The 16,464-nt window shown below is 42.2% G+C and overlaps 1 protein-coding gene across 2 annotated transcripts in view; it reads left to right on the top strand.

Annotated features, from left to right (window-relative positions):
* bcas3 (BCAS3 microtubule associated cell migration factor) overlaps positions 1-16,464 on the top strand; it is a 319,882-nt gene that overhangs the window by 176,166 nt on the left and 127,252 nt on the right. The gene's annotated exons all lie outside the window — the stretch shown is intronic.

Genomic DNA, 16,464 nt, shown 5'->3' with positions numbered 1-16,464 from the left:
TAGACCTCTTGTGCAGCATGTTTGAGACAGTGTGAATTGAAGCCCTGTCTATGTGCATGTGTGTTATGTGTTATTCATAGGTACAGATACCTGGTGAAAGTTCTGACAAGAACTAGAAAGAGAGATCATATTTCTCCCATTTTAGCTTCTCCTCATTTGCAAATTAAAATTCTTCTGTACAAGTTCTTGTAGTGCCATAGACGCCCTCTCTATGTTTCCTTTGTGATTAAGATGATAGTTAGGGCTGGAGCAGGTGAACCTGAACCGTCAGGCTTGTGATACACTGTGATGCACTGAGTATTTCTTCTCTCTCACCTCTTTCACTCCACATGCCTTTATAAACCACTTCTCTCCTATAGTGTGTGCCTATACTCTCCTTTTCCCTCTTTCTCCTCGCCCCTCAGCCGGTCATGGCAGACCCCGCCCCACCTTGATCTTGTTTCTGGCTGAGGTTTCTTATTGATATTGCACCAAATCACAAGAACAGTTGCATCAAGACATAAACATAAATAAGAAGCACATTAAGGGGATGAAGGGGATCTTTGCTTAAACCAAATGAATAAATAGACACAACATTTCCTTAATAACCAAGTAGAACATTTCTTTTATCCATACACTATCATGCAGAATTGTAAATGCATGCACGCTTATGTGTGATATGCGCTTTCATAAGTCCAAAAGTATTAAGTAGTCTGCAAGTTTTTCTCGCCAACTATGTGGAATCCAGAGAGAGTGACATAACCAAAGTATCCTGCCTAAAGATGCTTTGCCAGGGCTTTAATGGAGCCACGTTCAGTTACTGCTTGTTTGTGGGTCCTCTGCCCTCAGATTTGTATTGGGAAAAGTAAGCATGCTAATTAGGACTGTGGTCTCTTAAGTGACTCCTTTCTGTGCCTTGAGAAGCTCCAGATTTGCATTTACCCCTATATTTTGGGGGAGTATTTATCATTACTGCAATGTGACATCCTATCCGCTTGGGACAATTGCTAGTGTACTGGTTCCACTGGCAGCCATACATCTCCACCATGTTTGATTGATTATGTTAAGTCCTTCTTTTTCTAGATTTTTTCGGTATTGTAATTTGGCCCTTCTCTTCTTGATTGTTACCAGTGGTTTGCATGTAAACCCTTGGCATAAACGCTCTGTATTTACACGTATGAAGGCATTGCTTGATTGTAGAGTTTGACCACAACAAGCCTGCGTGAGTATTCGTGAAATGGCTCGATCCTGTGAGGGGATTTTTCTTTACCAAGGAAAGAATTCACTTTAGCTTTCTTCAGTTGTCATTTTTGTGTTGTTGAGCTCAACAGCACGTTCCTTTCTTTGTAAGATTCCACTTAATTGTTGATTTCTGTCTCTCCTAAAATTTCAGCGCTCACTAATAAGTTCTGCATTTGGAATCAACTCCAGACCTTTTGTCTCCTCAATATGTCATTAAATATGTCAACATGTCATCGAAGAAACAGACGCACTGCTTGTATGCCAACAGCAGAGACTATTTAAAAGTAATGTGATAATTTTGTTACCTGTGCTTATCAATCACACCTTGAACGATTCACTTACAAAATCGAATGTAACCACACGTAAAGACAAAAGTAACCAAACTGTGTCACCTTCTTAAATACTTGGATGTACATACAGCCACCTGCCTGAAGAGCATTTGGTTTATTTGTCTTAACAAGCTGAAAGCTAAACTTTTCATGTGAATCTCACAGAAGAACGTCACACCACAGTCAAGTGATTTGCGGGCAAGGAAGAAGGTCCATCTTTGCAAAGTTCAAAGAGCCACCAAGCGTAATTTATTCCAGCGTAACTTTACTATAGGCAGGCTTAATAATGTGAACCCTGCTGACACCCTGTGTCCCCGAGTTCACATTTTGCTATGTACAAGTCTGTGTTGCACTCCTCTCCCAATTTGAATCATTACTCTCCACTTTGTAATCAGCTCCAACAATTATAACCTCACAGCGTGCCTCTGATTACTGTCCGGGTGTATTTTGGAGTGTTCTGGGAATGTTGTGGAAAAAACCCTGATTCTGGTCCCAGCAGAACTCTAGGTTACACACATTTACAGTAACCCTGTCTGTGTGCTTGTGTGTGGGTTGCCGTTCGTTTGAAGTGCTCATTCCCCCTAAATTACAGTGCTGCCATAATGAAGTATTACCATGCAATTCCAAGGCAGACCAGTACAAAGAAAGCGATCGTGTGTGTGTGTGTGTGTGTGTGTGTGTGTGTGTGTGTGTGTGTGTGTGTGTTCGACACTTGAGGTGAAAGTTCAAATGCGATGCCCGAGCAAAGACTGTCTGCCAGGCCAAAGTGTGCATGTTGTCTGGGTGTGTTCCTGTGTGCGTTTGCATGTGTTTTATGAAACAAGTAGAAAAATAGCTTTTTTGTGTAATGCAGGCCCTCTGAGCTGAGGCGTGTTTGCAGTTGCGTGAGTCTCATCCCAGTTGTGTTTCTAAATGTGTGGATCCACCAGCCAGCTGTGACAAAGCTCAGTTTGAGCTCACACATACGCACTCGGAGGTGCGGACGTCTTTGGCTGCAGGCTGTGCTGGCCTCACCTACGGCCTCCCCAGCGTGCTGAATGTTGCATGAGGCCCAGCCGCCTCATACATACTGCATCAGCACAAACATGCCATCTGATTTTATACATAGTGCATTGGCACCTGTACTCACCTTGACTGGCAAGCATGCAATCCATTTTTCATCAACGCGTTCAATGGGACGGCTCTTTTAGGACACGGCAGTAGGAGGTGGTAGATGTTTGTCGGCGATGGCGTATTTTGTTGTTTCCCGTTTGGCACTCTGCACTGTGCAGCGTTTTTGTTTGCTTGGTTTTTTTCCTCTTTTGTTGTTGTTTCCTGGGAGCACTCCCAGTGTAGATGCATGAGCATATATCTAAAGCTGAACTTGGTTTTCTTATAGTATGCTATGTTAGTTGCTACATAGAGTCGATCCCCTTCAGGCAGCAGGAATTTTTGTTTTCTGGCCAGGCAATCATTAACCTTTAGAAAGATGTCAGTTCAGTTCACCTTTTTATTATTGAAAACTAGTGGTGCAACGGACCAAAAATCTCACGGTTCGGATCGGATCACGGTTTTAAGTCACAGATCGGATCAATTTTCGGATCAGCGAAAAAAATGTAACATTTACTTATTGAAGTATTTTTTGCCTGTTAAAAACATTCAACGCAAGACTCATTCCACGCAATTATTAAAAAAAAATTATGGTCTCTCGAGGCCCGGTAGCAAACCCCCGGATTGCGACCGTGGCTCAGGGGGTTGGGAAGCGTATCTGTAACCGGAAGGTCGCCGGTTCGATCCCCGGGCTCTCTGTCCTGGTCGTTGTGTCCTTGGGCAAGACACTTTACCCTACTTGCCTACTGGTGTCGGCCAGAGGGGCCGATGGCGCGATATGGCAGCCTCGCTTCTGTCAGTCTGCCCCAGGGCAGCTGTGGCTACAACCGTAGCTGCCTCCACCAGTGTGTGAATGTGAGAGTGAATGAATAGTGGCATTGTAAAGCGCTTTGGGTGCCTTGAAAAGCGCTATATAAATCCAATCCATTGTTATTATTATTATTATTATTATTATTATTGACGACCAGCATCTTCAGGTAAATCTTTAAAGTGAAAGTTTGAGGGACTTCTGGGCCACACTGAGCCAATGTTTCAGGAACGCATGTGGTTTATGTCCTTTTTTTCCCAATACAGAATTTAATAGACACTGTTGTGAAAGAGCTATAACTACACAGCCAGACTACAGGTAAATAATATTTTCTACAGACTGGACTGTTTAGTGTACCCCTTCCGGTCCGAGCGCCTTATGTTTGACACCAGTGGTGTAGAGTTTGAATCCTCGTTCAAGCTGCTGCAGCTCAGAAGAGCAAAAAAATAATTACAAAATTACTGATTTCATGCAAAGAAAGTGCAATCATTGCTCAGCGTCACAGAAAAACTCCTGGACATTTGTAATATTTCAATTTCAGCTTGTTTTTGTCCCCAGGTTACCAAAAAGCTAAAGAATGCAACAGTAAAAGGATCAGTTTTAGCATCAGTTCTAGTAAGATCGTTTCTGCCAAACAGATATTGAAGCCACTTGAGTCTAAGCACCTTGAGCCCCCAGCTAGATCCTCAAAACACAAGGTGCTGTCACTGTGGCTACTATCAGCTAACATCTCGTGCCCCCAACCAATGACCTATCTAGGCTGTGTATTATAGCTAGCGTGCTAACAGTACTGGGGCCAAGCACCCTTTAGCAAGTCTCCCCTGCAAAGCAGAGTCTCCTAAATGAAAACCATTCCACTCTGCCTGCTTCCCAAGCTCTGCTCAGGGACAGGAGCCATGGGGTCAACAGCTGGTGGAGGATATGGCAATTGTTTATGAAAAAATGCTTTCTCAAGCCCACCAAAAACACACACTTGGGGGTGGTGGGTGGGGAGGGGGTTGGGCTCTGCCCCTGAACAGCCAACAGCTGGGAAGGGTTGGGGAGTAGCCTAGAGGCTGGCAAGTTGCCCCCTCCCCTCCGGTCCAGATGGGGGAGGTTAGGCTGAGGCTAGCTGCAGCCCACCCCTCTCCTCCACTTCCCAAACTTCCCATTCCCATTAAGGAGAGGCTAGAGATTGTGAAGGAAGGGAAAGGAGGAAGAAAAGCAAAAGAGCATGACTGCTGTTTTTTCTCCCCCAACCCTCCCTCCATCTTCGGCCTAATCAAATAAAGCAGGAAGCTTCCGAGACGGAAGAGGAGTGTTTATTGATATTTGTGTGTGCTCCTTCACCCTCTCTCATGTCCCCACTGTTTATTTTCTCTCCACCACTTTTGAAAATTCTGATATTGTCAATGTTTTCAGCCCATATATCATGCCTAACTGAATGTTTGAACGCTGCTGAGGCAAAAAGGTTATGTTTCTTTCTGCTTCTTACAATATACCATTATCTTAAATTGAGCCACTGGGAAATTACACACCAACTCGACATCCGTTGCAAAACGGCTATGACCAGTCAATTTATTGTAATAAGAGGGTGTCATATGAAATGAAATGGCCTTAAATAAGAATTGATGATCCCATCCGTCTATAGCATTGGTCAGACATAAAGCCGTGCACACACACACGCGCGCCGCTTGTACTTGAGCTTGTACTTGAAAATCCTGATGAGGGTATTGTGTTACCAGTACCTTTTAGTGCCTAAAAAGTTGAAATTGCATCTTTAGGTAGTGCACAGACTCAACTCAAAAGTGGCCTTTAAGTGGAAAACTGTGTTGGGAACTGGATGAAGGCCTTAAGTTAGATCTTATGGGAAGCAGTGCAGAGAACGAAGAAGCTCAATCATGCAACATAAAGGCAGACTGATGCCGGAGTTTCCAATCGGGCATCCCCCTCCCTGAAAACTTTCCTGCTCAGACAGTTTTGTGCATTTGATGGCAGTACAAGACCTCAGTTGGACTTGAAAATGATTAGACCCATGCGTGTTTTAGGGATGGGATTCCAATCTTTGACCAATATTGAAATAATAAACATTGTGGTAGGAGTATAAAGTGCACTGAACCCAAGCCAGATCCCCGACACTTCCTATGTAAGAGCGCAAGCATACACTCCAGCAAGTTTAAGACTTTTATATGGCTATGTAAAACCCAAGAATAACCACTGGGTAGTTGTACTGATGTAAAAATCATCTGCACAGACGTTTGAAAGGAAACCGTATTCTTTTTAAAGCATCGTAATGTGCAACAAACGTCATTGTTGCGATATGCAACATCAGAAATGTTTTCAGGCTAAGATGCCAAAGTCGGATGTTAGTATTCTGATACCTGCACCCAGTGGTCTTCTCTTCAAAGTGCAGCGAACCCTTGTAAAACCTGTTTGGCACCGCTGAGAGGATCTGGTGTTTGAATGGCACGGCACTGAGAAGTTGCCATGACTAACAAAGGGAAACTTTTTTTTCTTGAACTGCCACTGTGAGAGCCCGTCTTGTTATTTTCAATAGTCCTTTTGTTAGAGTTCATTGAGAGGCGACAGCTTGATTTCCCCTCAAGCCATCCATATGTGCACATGCTGCTGCTCTCTGACATGTCACTCGTCATATCATTGTGTGTGTGTGTGTGTGTGCGTGCGTGCGTGCGTGCGTGCGTGCGTGCGTGCGTGCGTGCGTGCGTGCGCGCATTAATCTACCTGCAACCCTGTGGGCTTGCTGCTGACTGCTTCCTAAAGGTCAGACCATATGACCTCTGGGGGTTCAGGCCAAATCAGTATCCTGGGGTGCTCTCGTCTCTGAAGAAAACATTATCTGTCCAAAATCTAAATGTGGATGCATTCACTTGACAACATTGATCCATATATGTATATGTGTATGTATGTGTATGGCTAAATTATTGTTTTTGATTTTATGGAAATATACTGTTTTATTTGTTCATATGAACATTTGGGTCAGAAAGTAGTCAAACATTAAAAAAAGAGAAATTTTATTCCTAAAAAAATCTGTATGAATGAAAGGAATTTTAACAAGAGAGCAAAAAAAAAAAAAAAACAGATGGAAGAAGGAATTAAACAGAAAAAGATGATGCATAGTGGACATAGAAGCACCTATGTGTCTTGCTATATACAAATACAAGTGTATTAAATTGAATTAAAATGGAGGAACCAAGATGGTTAAAGAAAGTCCGTGAAAACTAAACGGATCAACGAAGGCATGGACGAAGGAAGAAAGAAGGTAAAAGGAGAGAAAGAAATGAAAAGAAGGACTAACACTGACGCACAAGCACACACAAGCATACGTGCGCACTTCCTAGGGAAAACCATTTGTAGGATGTAATTGTGAGGTAATGGAGGCTGGTCTGAGGGGTGAGGGGTTAAAGGTCAGAAGTGTGTTGTTGAAGAGGCCTCAGTCATCAGCCGTCAGCCAGGGTCATGTCACGTGTGTGTGTGCACCAGTGTGCCTCCAAACTAGGCCTTAGTTAAAAACATAAGGGCAACCCTTATACCCTTAATACACACGCACACACACACGCACACACACACACACACACACACACACACACACACACACACACACACACACACACACACACACACACACACACGGTTTCTACCAAAATATTGAAAAAATCTGTTTCTGTTTTGCAATTTGAATTTCACTTCATATTACCTGGAATCAGTCTCTCTAACCCCAGCTGTGTGTCACTATACAGCGCACACACATACACACAGGTGTAATTCTAATCGTCCAGGTTTCCCTCTAAGCCCGCTCGCACTCCTCCAGTCCCCTTACCAATTAACATATGTAAGAGCGACAAGGTCTAACTTTTAATGAGAAAAGCCAGGCTGCCCTGCAACTTTGTAGCAAGTTTTGCTACATAGAATACGATGTAGCAAAACTGAAGGGAATTTAATACAAAGTCTAATATGATACATTGACAAATTCTGTAACTGTCTTTTGCTACATTGTAAGCATTATGTAGGATACTATTTAACATGGCAATGAATTTTAATTTCATTAAAACTTTAGACACAGCAAGTTCCAAGAAGCAGTTTTAGTTGTTGCTCAATTAAATTAGACCAGTAGGATGGGTCCTCTCTGTTTGAATTCAGGCTGTCTACTGCATATTGCTGACATACTGTAGTTGATCTTTTAGCACAGATCTTTTTACACACAGCACAAATCATCATTTAGATCCAAATTAAATAGCTAGACTAGAATCACGGGGTCTGGTGTTGGCAAGGAGAGAGCAGAAAACAAGACAAAATTCTTGTTAAGTCTCGTTATCACTTGAAATCATTTCCGTGTCCTCTCAGAAATGTTATTTATGACAAAAAAGGAAAAGTAACAGTGATTCTTTCTGTCCGTTCATGTGAGGCGCAAGTGTCTCACTCATAGAGGATTATCTGCCCTAACTTGGTTAAAACGTCCTTTCATCATCGTTAGTCTCAGTGTGATGTTGTACATATGTATTTAAGCTGTGCTGAAAGAGGAAGAACTTCATGTTCAATAACTTACATACTGACACTTTCATCATGTACATATAGGAATAAAATTCAAATCAGTAAAAAACTAGTGATGGTTTAGAAAAAAATCTGTTTGATGTCAAGTTTGTTATTTATATCAACATAAGGACTCTACAAGCAACAGGTATACATGAAGTCCTGATAGGATAGAAATCTAAATATGTACAATTTTTATATATTGTAAAGTTCCTCAAGAGCCTAGTTGGTTACACATTAACCTGATAAAATAAGATAATAATCAGGTACTTAGTTTAGTCCCTTATGGATTGAATTAGGAAGGACATGTGGCATAAAAATCTGCCACATCAAACATGCAGCGCTACCTGCTGTGGTGGCCAACCAGAAGCTAAAAGTAGCCTCTGGATAAACAGAAAAATATATTGAACAGAATGAAAAAAAGTGCAGTTTCTGGAATAGCAGCATCCACAGAAAAGGTGCAGACCTGCTAATGAAGGGGAGATCACCCAGCTCCAGTATGGCTTATGATTTTTAGCTGTGTGACTTTCTAACTGCACCACGTAACAATAAGTCTGAAGTGCTCTTTGCACAGTGACCGACTTGCTATTAGTACTCACTTTGTGCACAACTTACTGCACACAAAATCGGAAATCTTAATCTGTAAGAAAGTTCTTTTCAGCTGTGCTTTTCAGTATTTCAGTATACGAATGCACAATAAAACATTTTTCTGATACCTGTGATTTATTTTTGGTCTGTACTTATAAGAGATATTTAATATATATTCTGTCCCTTCTAACTAAACCTTCTTTGAAGAAAAAGATGTGTTATTCCTTTCAGAACTTTACTGACATTTAGTGTCAGTACTAACCGGTGTATTATGTACGGCTAAATATGTAGTCCAAAACACACAGACATATTAGATTATAATATTTAGGAAAACTTTTGTTTGAATTGTTTTATGTTCACTCAAATTTGTTTTTCTGATGTGAAGAACACATGACTTGATCGAGCTTGTTGCTTCTCTAAATGATTCTCAGAAAATTCTTATTTAATCTGATGAAATAAAACAAGCAGACCACAATCAAGGTATTACACACTATTATGTGAAAAAATGAAGTCCCATCAAGAATGTTGTTTTGGGCCTATAGTCACTGCCTGCAGTACAGCAAACACAGGTAAACTTAAAGGCCGTGAGTGTGGAGACTCAGGATTGCTTCTGGTTCGGCTGCAGCTCAGGAGGAAAAGCAGGTCTGGTATTCATTGGAAGGTTGGTGGTTTGATCCCTGCTCCAGTCTCAATGGGCAAGATACTAACCTAAGTTGTTCTGTGATGGACCCATCGAGTGTGAATGTTGGATAGGAAGCAGTTACTTAGGAAAAGCATAGAAAAAAAGTGCTTGCATGAATGGGTGAATGAAGTTGTATAAAGCACTTTGAGTGCTCGGGTAGAGCAGAAAAGTCCTGCATACGAACCATTATGTTTAAGGTACTAGGTTAGGATTCGCTTCATGGACTGATTATGTGTCTGGATGAAATCTGTCCCTTCACAACACTAACTGTGCATTTCCATGTGAAGCAGCACTTTGAGAAGAATCTATGTGTGATGAGTTTTGTGAGTCGTCTCTGTCAGTATTGTGATAACCTGGCGTCTCACAGTACAGACGCTGTACATCTTGTGGAAAAACGGTGGTTTTTTGATGAAAACTGATGCAAATGTGACGCGCTCTACCCTTCATAGTCATCGCATCTCACCGTTTTATTACCTACAAGAGACGTGGGACCAATGTGCACTCACTGCTGCTGTGAAACTCGTTTTGAAGAATAATCGCGCGCTGACGTCAGCACACTTCAGTGTATTTACATTATACTACAGGCACTTTTACACAAGTAGATATTTGTGTCCAGCTTTCAAATGTGCCCGTCAAAGTCAGTCAGAATTACACATTGTTCCGAGTAACTAAGCAAACCATTTAACTACAGAACATGCGCTTGGTGGTCTAACAAGTAAATCCTGAAATCACTGTGTTTAAGTGCCATGTCTGTAACTGTTTCAGGTGATGTAATTACTAATGTCCTAATGTGGTTAAATACCTGATGTTCTGAGTGTGCACTCTTACAAACAAATCGCACGGCATCAGTTTGCAAACCTTGTATGTTGCATTCTTTGTGAGAATTCTCTGAGAATGATACAAGGCGTGTGCGTGTGAGTGTGAGTCTTCCCTGTTAGGCCTGAATCAGTCTGTAAACAGACACCTATGAGCAGCTGGGCATTTGGCCTCAGTACAACTCCCTCACAGAGAGGAAATGTTGACCTCCACACACACACACACACACACACTGACAAGCACCCAGACAGTGTATGCATACATGCACCGACAAGCAGCACATCACCACACACAAACATCCATAAACACACACATCTACTCAACAACGCACTCTCACACAAACACATTTCCCTTAGCTCCCACAGGAGACAGACGCTGCCATGTTTACTGGCTCGCCGGAAACTTTAACAGGAGGGAGTGAGAGACCAGCAGCTATCATTGTCTCTCTCCTCCTGACATGCCCCCCCCCCTCGCCCTCCTTTTTTTTCCTTTTTTTGTTTCTTTCAGACGTCTCTATATCAACACTTTGGTCAGTTTATTTGTCCAAGGCAACAACTCAGCAAGTTTTATTGCTCCCCAAATCTAAATCAGGAGGGGGTGTAGGGGACAAATTTCCGGATGAACAACCCAGTGGACGCACTCAGGAGAATGTAAACTGGGCCTGGAGCATAAGTGATAACAAATAAGAGATGTTCTCTAGCTGTGAGCTGTACACTTCAAATGTTTTTGTTTTTACTCTGAAGGACACCGAGGAGTCTGACTGGAGCTTCAGCCAGGAAAACACTCCAGAAGCTTCCAAGCACTGCTGTCCAGTCTGTCTCTCTCTCAAGAGCTGGCTTGTCCTGGCCTTCACACACTCAGAGGAAGGCTTTTTAGTTTTTTTAATTTTGTCTGGCAGCTGGAATGATTCACTGAATCTGATGATTCATTGTGAGGAAAGGGAGCTCTAATAATTTCCCTCCTTCGACAAATAACAAAAGGTGCAGTTGTGGAATTTCAGCAGACATAAAAACAGTTTAGTATCTCAGATCCTTTGTTACTCAGAAGAATCTGAACCTTTTTATTCCATTTTCATCTGCTGAGACTTTCACCTTCAAAGACTCACTGACGTACACACTGTCCCGCTGTTGTTGATAGTCAGGAACTTCTAATTCTCTTCGTCTAGTTATTGCTTTTATCTGCTTCTCTCTCAGTTCTTCCATCCTTTGTTCCTCTCTTCTTTTGCTCCATTCTCCTTAGCTTTCTTTAACCCTCTTAAAGAAAGTCATTCCTAATTTTTGCTACTAGAAATGCAATAAATCAGTTTTGTGTGCCGAGAGATCCTCCCTCCATATTCACCCTGTCCTTCAGATGCTGTTTGGAAATGTGTACATGCATTTGTAATCCATAGGGACATTGCTTGTAGAACTATCTTAATATATCAGCTTGATTATTTTCTGTCATTTCAATAAGGAGATATCACCTGGAAGAAATGAACATGACTCATTGTGATAGAGAAATTCATGTGTTTGGCGTTTAGACTCCGATGACCCGTCGTGGCCGAATGAAATCCAAGCAGTGATAGGATTTAGGACCAGACCCCCTGGAGTCTAGACACTGGTGGTGGTGAAGAGTGTAAAGTGGAGGTGGGAAGGAGGTGGGTTCCAGTCGGAAAAGGAGAATGATGGAGAGCACAGATTCAAACCATGCGAAGCGGAGGCCGATTGTCTTGGCTTCATGAAAGAAAGTCACCTGGTTGGGCAGGTGACCCATGAATCTGACTGTAAGGACCTGGATTCATTTTCTGTGTCATCCCACCTGCTTTCCTGTCGGCTTTCTCCACTGTGCTGTTAAAGAAAGGCTTAAAAATGCCTCCAAAAAAAAAGTATTTCTTGATTTGTTTATTTGATAGTGTTCGCTGCCTGTGGTTATGGCTTTTGCTCTCTGACAGGAAGGAAAGTCCTGAGGAAGCTCTTGTAATGTAGCATGTTGACGCTGTGTTATATTGTTGAACGAATAGAAACCTGCCTACCGTTGCAGGGTGTTGAGGTCGGGATGGGAGATTTGTTGTCCTGGGTTTTGTTTCGCAGACGTACAAATCTTGCTGACTTTGTTGACAGAAGCCTGGAGAGTAACTCCTGGTTTTTCTCTCTAACATCCTTTTTCCTACACAGTCAGTACACTGAGTCTACAATATGTACTATAGTTGAAATGTTATTTTGATAGACTACATATTTACATATTTATTGTTTGTTTATGGGGACATTCTTGAAACAAATATGAAAGGATGCTCAATGTGTCTCAGACTGTACAATAATAAAAACATTGTAAGATTACAGAAAATACATTTCAAACTAAATATCAACTGTCTGAGTATCATAAACCTGCAGCTATCATGTGTTGCAGTCTCTATAATGGGCAGCATTGATGGAAATTATTCCCACCCTGACCTGCTCAGTGAAACAGTTGACAGAACTGTACAGTACTGCCAAATTGTAATTTGTTGCAGGTTAAAATAAATAAATAAATAACATTTTCTAATTCTAAAAATTCTCTTTCTTCTAAGTAGCTTAAGTAATTTTCATTCTTGAATTGAGTGTGATGAATGAGTCCTCCAGTGCCTGGTTATTCTGTTTTCATGGCATTGGGAGATTCCCACAAACACTGGATCCTACGTCTGACCGGGGTTCCTGCAAGATTTGAGAATGTCTTCGGTGACGTGTTGTTTGGATTTCTGTCTATTATCACTATAATATTTAGAATTTGCATCATTAGATTCATCACAGCACACTCATATGGCAGCAGGAAGCACTGCAACATAAATCAGCTCTGTATCTTAAGTAATTTGTCACGTTTCCTCAGTGGTTACACTATGCACCATAATAACTAACAGCAGTGAATGAAAGCCTGTTACTCAGAGGTAGACAACACTCAGCTGTTGATGGAGCTTGATAGCTTTTTATTAAATCTGAATCCAGGTTTAAATCTCTTATCAAATCTTTCTAGATTGTTTTGTTGGGTTACAAATAAAGAATGGATTGTTTACTTTTTCAGACTAAGGCTGCTTTCACAGCCACAGAAGGCGTTATAACATTTCTCCCACAGGTTACATAGTGAAGCTATATTGAATGAACTCCATACAGGCCGCAGTGACACTTAAGTAAATTCATGTCTATGGAAGACGCGACAGAACCAATAAACTTTTAAGTTGAGTATTGTGTAACAGCCTCAAGTGTTTTATGATTTGCTACATTGTGGCTCATTTGCCATTATCATTCATTCTAAATATTTGTGTAATGAATTTCTTTTATGCCTCATAATGCTTGTAATCCGTGATATTGCTCAATGCAAATGATATAGCCAAGAGTTAATAGACAGGCAACAGCTTTTCTCAGTACTCGACAGCCTGCACTTGCTGGACAGTAAATATTTGGACACTGAGGGCGAAATTGGCCTCTTGCACAGCGAAGAGGACCTTGAACTTTAAAGCCCAGTGTGCATGAACTCAGAGGACAAGCTGCCACACATGGCTGAATAAACCATGTAAACCTTGGATGTTCTGTTGCCCGTAGTGTTCTCTCACTTAAACACATGCAGCTCGGTGTAAAATACTTTCTCTGCAGAAAGACGTTTGTTTCATAGCTCCAGAAGGACTCTGTGAGTCCCAGTATCTTATTTTGGAACATTAATGAAAAGTTGTCCACATCTGTAACAAAACTAAACTTTCCCACCATCTTTCCTTGGTTGTCATAAAATCTGGGATGCTAGCAAAGGAGCAGGGAGCTTGTACCATGGTGGGGCATCCCTCACAAGTCTGTCCACAATTCACAGCAACCACGACTCCTCCTAGAGTATTGGTCAGTGTTTAGTGAAGCTTAGTGTAACACAATGATAACCTGACAGGGCTTTACCCAAGTTCAGGTCAAGGTCTCGTTTGTTATCTCCCCATCCATTCACTTTCTTTGCTTATCCAATTCAGGGTCACAGTGGGAGCTGGAGTGGGGTACACCCTCCACAGTGTGTCAGAGAGCCGACAGAGAAACATTCAACCATTCACGCTTACACTGACACCTACGTCCTGTTTAGAATCGCCAGTTAACCAACAATGTCTTTGGACTGTGAGAGGGAGCCAGAGTACCCAAGCGAACACAGCTCTCCACAGGGGGAACAGAAGAGCCCGAGCCAGCCGCTGGACACCAGGACTGTTGCTTCAGTTCTCATTAGAGAATTTGCACTACAGTCAACAGATAACAAGACTTTATACATTATATTAACCTGTGAACTCTGATCGATGGTCACCAGATTTTCTGCTACATCACCCACACACCGTGGTTGCACAACCTTTCTTTTTTACCCACCAAGTAGCCTGTCTTTGTAAACGCCTTTCCCTCCATTTTCCATTGTTTTCTTGTTTGTTTTTCACTATCTGTTCAGCTGCTGTTCAACTCAAGCTAACGGCTGGTGACTGGTTAGCAGTAAGGTCCAAAACACAGTCCGTTCATTCCAGAGTAACCATGTCTGAAACCTCTCAGTGAGGCAGCTGTCACTGATGTCACTGATTTTAGTCTGTCACTCCTTCGAGTTTGTTTTCAGGTTAAAACGTTAAAATACTTGGCGATGAAAACTAACATCAGCTGTGTTAGAAGCTTGCTTTTTCTGCTGTTCTAGGTTGGCGAGTCCCGCTCCATTGTTTGCCTAAAAAAGGAGCGACAGTAGGGAAGCTACAAAATATCAAATGGAAGTCCATTAAACATGTATTTTAGTGTTTACTGTTGTCACGATCCGACGTGCCGACAAATCCTGCTGAGTCCAGTTTAACCCAACATAATAGCTAAGAATAAAACGTAAGTTGAGTACTTTCTGTTTATTACTAGAGCGAAGCCTAAAGTGCCTCTATAGATGCGATGCAGGGATGTTCCCTCCTGGAAGACAGGCACAGAACCTCATAGGCTCATTGACATCTCTGTGACCCTTAATGCACAACACACTCACTGCTGCCTCTCCTTTTGTGTGAACCACTGCTATGATTGTGTTGTTGGGAGAGGAGGAGGGGCAAGTTGCTCCAGGGGCAAGCTGAACTTCCTGTGAAGGTGTAAGGGATAAATGAAGAGAGCGATGCTGGGAAAGGGCGAGGCTGTGTGAGGAGATGAGAGTCTGAGCCCAGCTTAGACATCCTCCTTTCAGAGACTCTTGACATCCCTACCGGCAATCATATTTTCTGTGGCTTTAACACACATCTCTCTTTCCTACGCACACATACGCACACGCACACTTGTTTTTCTTATTCTTGTGCTCTTTTCTTTTCTCTCGTCCCCCGTTCTGAACCTAAGCGCTGCTTTTACAGAGAGCAGAGACACTTTGTGCTGTTGGACCACTTGTAAAGCTTCTATCCCTTTCATTCTCTCTGGCTTCGGCGTGCATCAAAAGCAGAGGCTGTTTAACAGCGCCGCCAGCTGCTGCAGGTCACAGCAAAGGACAGAATGGCTAAGTGTGGAGGCTCATGCTGCCCTGTATTTGAGTTTACTGCCTGAAAGCAGTTTGCGTTTTGATGTGGAGAAAGAGGGAGCAAGAGTGATATTATGAGGTCTCTACATCAGTCCTCTGAGACTGCCAGAAATACATCAACACATAAAAGAAGCCATGTATGGAAATTCTTCAGTGTGATTACGGTAGAAGTTGAATAGGTGAACACGGTGTGTGACTGCTTGTCACTTCCCTGAACTTAACAGTATGTTTAATTATTTAAACTTAACCATGTAGGTGGCAAATGCCACAATTTTTAGGGTTGTCCAGCCCTGACATGTATTCAGGGACGCGGCCCTAGAATCTGCTTCTTTTGTTTTGTTTTTGCCCTTATTTTCTGTCATATATGCAGTAACATATAACAGTATGGCATGATATTAATTGTGATCTAACCACTTTATCTGTCTGGGATTATTTTCTTAAACTCACTTTAATTATCTCACAATGTTTCATGGAATAGTTTGCCTGCTTTCCTGTAAGCAAAGGAAATATTGTATAAAATTGTTACTACATGCCATATATAATAGATTATTTCATGACTGAGCTGTTTTCTCTCTCTCTTCCATGTGGTGTTGTCCTTGTGCCCCGGCCTCATGCGCTGATACAGGTGAGTGCTCTATGTCACTCTCCCCTCCTTGGTTTCAGTGTCAGGCCCTCAACACTCCCACCAAGGGACCCTCCATTCTGTCCCGACACCCTGTCATTATTTTAATCAAATGCAATTACCACCACTCTGAGGACAATTGAGTTTTGTTAGCTGCCCTTTTTCAGTTACCCCTTGTCCCTGCCCCCAGCAGCCCACTGCTACATGCATCTACACACAGACACATGGACTACAACTGTCTTGAACAAAAGGACAGCAGTTTAAAGCCAGGCAGGCTTGAGTGGATAGGGGGTGAGGG

Source organism: Rhamphochromis longiceps, linkage group LG14 (assembly GCF_057381845.1).
Source record: "Rhamphochromis longiceps isolate RC_006_pf linkage group LG14, R_longiceps_female_GT1.1, whole genome shotgun sequence".
In the NCBI taxonomy this organism is placed as follows: domain Eukaryota; kingdom Metazoa; phylum Chordata; class Actinopteri; order Cichliformes; family Cichlidae; genus Rhamphochromis; species Rhamphochromis longiceps.
The sequence above is the reverse complement of the archived record's forward strand: the minus strand, read 5'-3'. Positions and strand labels throughout refer to the sequence as shown.